Genomic DNA, 6,317 nt, shown 5'->3' on the forward strand with positions numbered 1-6,317 from the left:
GAGGCGTGGTCCCCCTCAAAAACCCTAATCTGATCCTTTTAACAAAAATCCAGTTCAAGTATTTGAATCCCACTCAATCTCCTAAAATATTCTAATATCCTAAAATCATTTATCCTAATCTGATTCTAATTAATTGAAAATAAGATAAAGTCCTAAAATAAAATAGGAAAGTGGTGATTCTGAGCTGTAACTTGCGTGCCACATGTCCTCAAATCTTCCAATAATAAACTGCCCAATTGATTTGCATAACAAGGCAGAATGCTAGAGGACATCCAGTGCAGATGCGTCAACTTCAAGCTCGATTACAACCTTGATGCAGTGAGTATATCTCCAAACTCAAAACATGAAAGTTGTAGATATATTTCTTATATTTCCACATCATTTTGAATCATATCAATCGGAGTTCGGATGAGAGAGTTATGCCCAGATTACAAAATAATGTTGAAATTGTCCGAATTCACTTAATTAGTTCCGTTTTGCAATTAACGCCTCCATTTGCTTCCTAAATCAAAATAGCATAATAATCAGTACATTTTAGGCAACAAATAAGTATAAAATACTAGACATTAAGGGGGTAAATATGACATTTTGCATTCTCATCATGCACAAATTAGGAATAGAAAAACAGAGTTGAAAAAGGTACGAGATAGTTCCCTGATTAATCCGTGAAGTTGGAGTTTCATTCAATAGCATGCACACCCGTTCCTTAGCTTTCTCATCACCCTAATTTGTAAAACAATTGAAATTCTATGGTGTCCACTGTGTTAGAAAATTTCATTGACTAATTTGAAATTATTACAACCTAATCTCGCCTTTACAACTATTAGGAAGTTCAAACAAAAATTAACAATCTAAAACAAAAAGAAAATTAGGTTAAAAGTACAAAATAAAAGACAATGACAATTAAAACAAAAAATAAACTACAAAATAGGTGCTCAGGTTTCATCCTTCGGCCTCCTCCTCTCCTTTGGGGTCGTCATCTTCTGTGTCGGAGCCCATCCATTCCTTGGAATCCCAGTCTTCCCATTGGAAGCTCAAAGTATCAATGTCTAGCTTGGTGCAGCAGCTGTGCTGCATATTATACAGCATTCGGGTCTGCTCTGCTAGCCAACCTTGACGTCGTTCCATCCATTTCATCTTACCCAAAATCTGCTGCAGTAGTTCCTTTGTTGTGGATGTTGAACTGGATGATGTGGCAGTGCCTTCTGTGGTTCTCTGTCCTTTTGTTTTGGATTTGGGTTCTTCACTAGGTGAACGCTCAAGATGCTTGTTAAAGTAGTTGGTGTCAAGGACTGGGGTAGGATGGATAAGTGGTTCATTATCTGCCTTCTCGACTCCCGCTTGAGTGCACAGCTCAGTGATGAGATGTGGGAAGGGGAAGCTCCCTTACCCTGGTTTGGTTGCATTCTGTATACTCATCATGATAATGTTCCCCATATCCATTTTCTTTTCGATGGCAATGGAATAAAGTAACAATGCCTTCTCAAAAGTCACTATACTATAATAAGTCTCCGACATCATCCTCGCACACACAAAGTACTGCCACAACCTAGCCATGGGTATCAAATTAGTTCCCTTAATGCTTTTCCTTCCCTTCTTCGAAATCTCCTAAGGGGTATCCGACTTTGCTATTACCTTAAGAATCTCATCCTCCTTAAACTGTCTCTTCTTAAATTCCAGATACTCATCACGGTCAATTGGAGGTAGACTGTAGAAATCATTGATCACCTTTGCATCGATTGGCATATTAATACCCCTCACAAATACATGCCTAGGATTACACTCAAGAAAGTTGGCATAAAACTCTATCACTATCGGTTCTATGGCTAAATGTTCAGGGTCACTCATGAATCTGTCCCACTTTCTCCCTCGACTCCACTCTTTTGCATGGACAGTGGCCAATCCACGCTCAGCAATAAACTCCTTATCTTTTCTTTTGATTGCTCTTTCATACCGTTGCCAAGCCTTTTCACTAACAAACCTATTGTCTACTTGTTTCCCTTTTCCCTTACCCTTGAAGCTATTTTGATTGGCATGTTCAGTTTTAACTGTGAATACCCAAATGTACCCACAAACTAAGGATTCAACCAGACAATTCAACACTAAGTACCCTTACTACTAACCACAATCTCTCCTGCAAAAACTCCAAGTTTTGAAATATTGCACCTAGACCCCCAAACTCACTATTCTTCCAAACTCAACAAAACACTCCCAAATCGAAAACCCAACTTCTTCAACACAATACAAAGCCAAATCTACACTCCTTTAATCAATATCAAATCACAAACTTCACCAAAAATCCACAACTCAACACATTCAAACAATATTTCAGACTTAAAGCACTACAATCAAAATTGAGCAATTTAGATGTGGGAGAACTTGAAATCTTACCAAACACAAGATGATTGCACCATTGATTTCACCAATCTCAGTCCAAATTGCAAGATCCCCAATTTTTGAAAACCAAGGGTTTCCAAAAATTTCTTCAAATTTTCGCAACAATCTTTGCTAAAATGAGTTGCTTTAGTGTTTGTGAGGGTTAAGGAGTGAGGTATAGGGATGGGAATTCACTAGAGAAGCTCTGGATTGAAGGTGGAAGTGTTTGGCTCTTGGATGCGTTTTGAAGTTTTTCGTGAAAAATGAAGAGTCGCGTGGGTTTTTATATAAAACAGTTTTCGCCACGGCGAAGTTGAAAAATTCTAGAGAAAACGTCGCCACGGCGAAAATTCCTTAGCACGATTCCGCAATACCTTCTATGCTGCGGCGAAGAAAGTTATTTTGCAGCGGCGAAAAATTTCGGAGAAAACAACGCCCTGGCGAAGAACTTGTTTCGCCAGGGGGAAGTCTAGACTTTTCAACTTCCATTTTGTGCAAAGTGTACATTGCCGTGGTGAAAACTGGAAAATTCCCTTTTTCGCCTTAATTTGATAATTCACCTGAAACACCCAAAAACACACAAAACTTCAATTATTCTAAACCATAAAACAACTAAACAAATTCAAAAGCAATACACAAACAAATGAAAATGAAAACACTTGGGTTGCTCCCAAGAAGCACTTGTTTATAGTCGGAAGCTCGACTTTCTCAAGTCCTCATGTTGCGATGTCAAGTTGGATGGGAAATGACTTGCAGCTCATCACCCCATCAATGTATGGCTTCAATCTCTGTCCATTGACCTTAAATGTACCATTTTCTTCATGTGACACCTCCACTGCCCCGTATGGGTAAACTCTTGTAACTATGAAGGGTCTGGACCATCTAGACTTAAGTTTTCCAAGGAAGAGCCTAAGTCTAGAATTGTACAACAAAACTTTCTGACCCACTTCAAAGTTCTTCTTCCTGATATGCTTGTCATGACACTTCTTGGTCTTTTCTTTGTAAATCCGAGAATTCTCATATGCTTCATGACGGAACTCATTGAGTTCATTCAATTCCAGCATCCTTTCCTCCCCAGCAGCTCATAAATCCATGTTTAGCTGCTTGACTGCCCAATATGCCTTATGCTCAAGTTCCACCGGCAAGTGGCATGCTTTCCCATATACTAACTTAAATGGAGACTGTCATGCCTGCAGCCCCACACAAGAGTTCCTCGCAGTGCCCACACAAGTACGTGATTCACTAGGTACTGTCCCCCCCCCCCCCCCCTCCCCCCCTTAAGGGATTTCTTTCACCTCCCTCACCACTCGAACCTAAGACCAAGGGGCTATAGTCAATTGGGAAGCATGGTGAGTACCATCAGCCACCTGTGTGGGGCCGTTACAGGTATATAATGTAAAATCCGAAAATTCTAATTTTACTTCATATAAATATATACACATAATAACTGATATACTTTAATAGGTACAAAGTAGTCTTGAACAATGCTGCCAAACTCCTCCGCTTCTTGACGTCCCACCCGATCGTAACTCATCAAGTACCTGCAAAACAGTAGAATAACAGAGTGAGCGCTAATTGCTCAGTAAGTAAACCAAACTGCACTACTATTTTTCCTCCATTACTCATGTTCTGATTTTATAATATTCTTCATTCTTTTATGATATTTTGCATTCTTTTCTAATACTCTGATTTGCTACTTATCAACGTGCAAAGAGAATGAATAAAACTGTACATCGTCGAGCACATAAGAAATATTGAATCATGTAAGTAGCATAATACATATGCAGAATAATAAACTGTACTGAGAAAAGAACTTTATTTTCTTTTCTGTTATTTGTATCTTATGTTATATCTCTTTCTTTTCTTCTCTGTTTCTCTTTCTTTTCTTTCTTCTACTCTGGTTTGCCGATTGGACTAGGTTGATGCATGGATTTGAACCCTGGCCATGTGAGTGGGTACAGTCCTCATCTACATACATTGCTGTGGACTACACAAATGTTGTATCTCTCTGCTGTGGTAGCTCACTAATGGCAGCGTGCATTTAGGCATGCTCTGCTGGGTACAGTCCTTATCCACATACACTATTGACGGATTGTAAAAATACTGTATCTCTCTGTTGATGCCGCTCACTAATGCCGGTGTGCATGTGGGCATCTTTGTCACTCACGGGTTCCCCATCGCAACAACCTTATAACATAGCATGTTGTAGAAAGAGAATAGAAAGAGATACTATACACATTTCAACATGAATTTCCAAGATATGGAAATTCTACACTTGCATTCTTTAATAAATGAGAACATATACATACTTGCATGTTAGCTTAAAAGAAAACCACAAGCCATTCTCTTTTCTTTCTTTTTCTCAATCTTTGCTAACATATTCTTTCATATTCTCATTTACTAAATCAAGGCTACATATANTCATTAATATTACTAAATATTCATTGAATAATTATCTTTTATTTAAATAAATAATTTTCCTAAATGAACTTGGACTTATTTAAGTCTCAATCATTTTCCATAATTATTTTTAATGGATTTACATTCTTATATAAATACTAAATTCTATTTATCCCAAAATTACTAATTAACTGTTATTATATAAATCTTTTTCAAACATTTATCATTTGTCTCCAAGCATCTATAAAAAGGTTGGAGCTTTCTCGTTCAAGGCATGATGAAACCTTCATTCACGGATCTTTAGGCCTTGTTTTAACTGAGGAATTCTGTAACGCCCCACTTGAGGTATGTAACTAATTTACGTTGCATTGCTTGAATCTTTATTGTTTTGCTCTTAATTGAGTTATTGTATTGTTAATATTGTTTGGTTGGTCCTTGGTTGAATGGATATTGTGAGTTGGTTGATTGGTTGCCCTGAAATTTGTAAAGACTTGGCGAATTTTTGTGTTACAAACTTCGTCGGGGCGAAGAATAAGCTTCGCCGCGGCGATGAAGTCCTGCAACCTACGGTGTAGGTTCTGTCAGTTTTCGCCGAGGCGAAGAAAGATTCTTCGCCGCAGCGAAGGGCATAACAAAATGTTTATTAAGTTTCTAGAGAATTCTTCCTTTGGAGCACAATGACCATTCTACCCCTAATTAGCAGGAAAAATGGGGAGTGAAATGCAAGGAAATTGCATGAAGAATAGTTTAAATGGGGGTGCATTTGCAAAGACTTCAAAGGGCAAAAGTGGAATTTCTAAGAAAGGATAAGGGTTAAATGGGAATGAATGAATATATTTTGAGCTAAAAAGGGTTGAACTTAGTAAACCCTTCATTCATTCTTCTTCCACCGCCATTCTCTCTCACCATTTCCTCTCAATTCTTCCTTCAGTTTTTCAAGGATTTTTGAGAGTTTTTAGTTGGATCTTGGTAGAGAATTAATCTAAGGCACCCTAAGGTAAGGATTCTTGCTTTAGATGTGAAGTTTTGCATATATTTGTACATTGAAGTCTTACGGTTTTATTGTTTAAAGTTGTAGAGAAGGGACAAGTTACNATATGTACAATATATGCATGATCAAGCCCATTCTTTAATATGCTTTCCAAGTTCACATACACAAACTTGAAAATTCATTATGGCATAATGGTATGTCATAACATATTCTACCATTCTCTACTATCACAATTGTCATATCAAAGTAACACTTTAACTTGCAATTTCTTTCTAATACTTTCATGTGCTATTCAAAAAGTAACAAAGGTTCAAGTAACTAGAACCAAACACTAAGGGTCATTTCTCTCATGGAACTAACATGACCAAGTGATATTCTAAATTTTGGCATAACAATATGCACTTTTGAATACTAACATTTACACTTGGTTAAGCCTAAACATAATCTTCCTACTTCAATTCTTGCCTTTCTCTGACCCTTTCTTCATCAGGGTTTAGCCAACTCATGCATGCATTTTCTCTTTGGATTTTCATCAAACACTTCACAAGCA

The sequence above is a fragment of the Pistacia vera genome, unplaced genomic scaffold (genome assembly GCF_008641045.1).
Source record: "Pistacia vera cultivar Batoury unplaced genomic scaffold, PisVer_v2 Contig964, whole genome shotgun sequence".
Taxonomy (NCBI): Eukaryota; Viridiplantae; Streptophyta; class Magnoliopsida; order Sapindales; family Anacardiaceae; genus Pistacia; species Pistacia vera.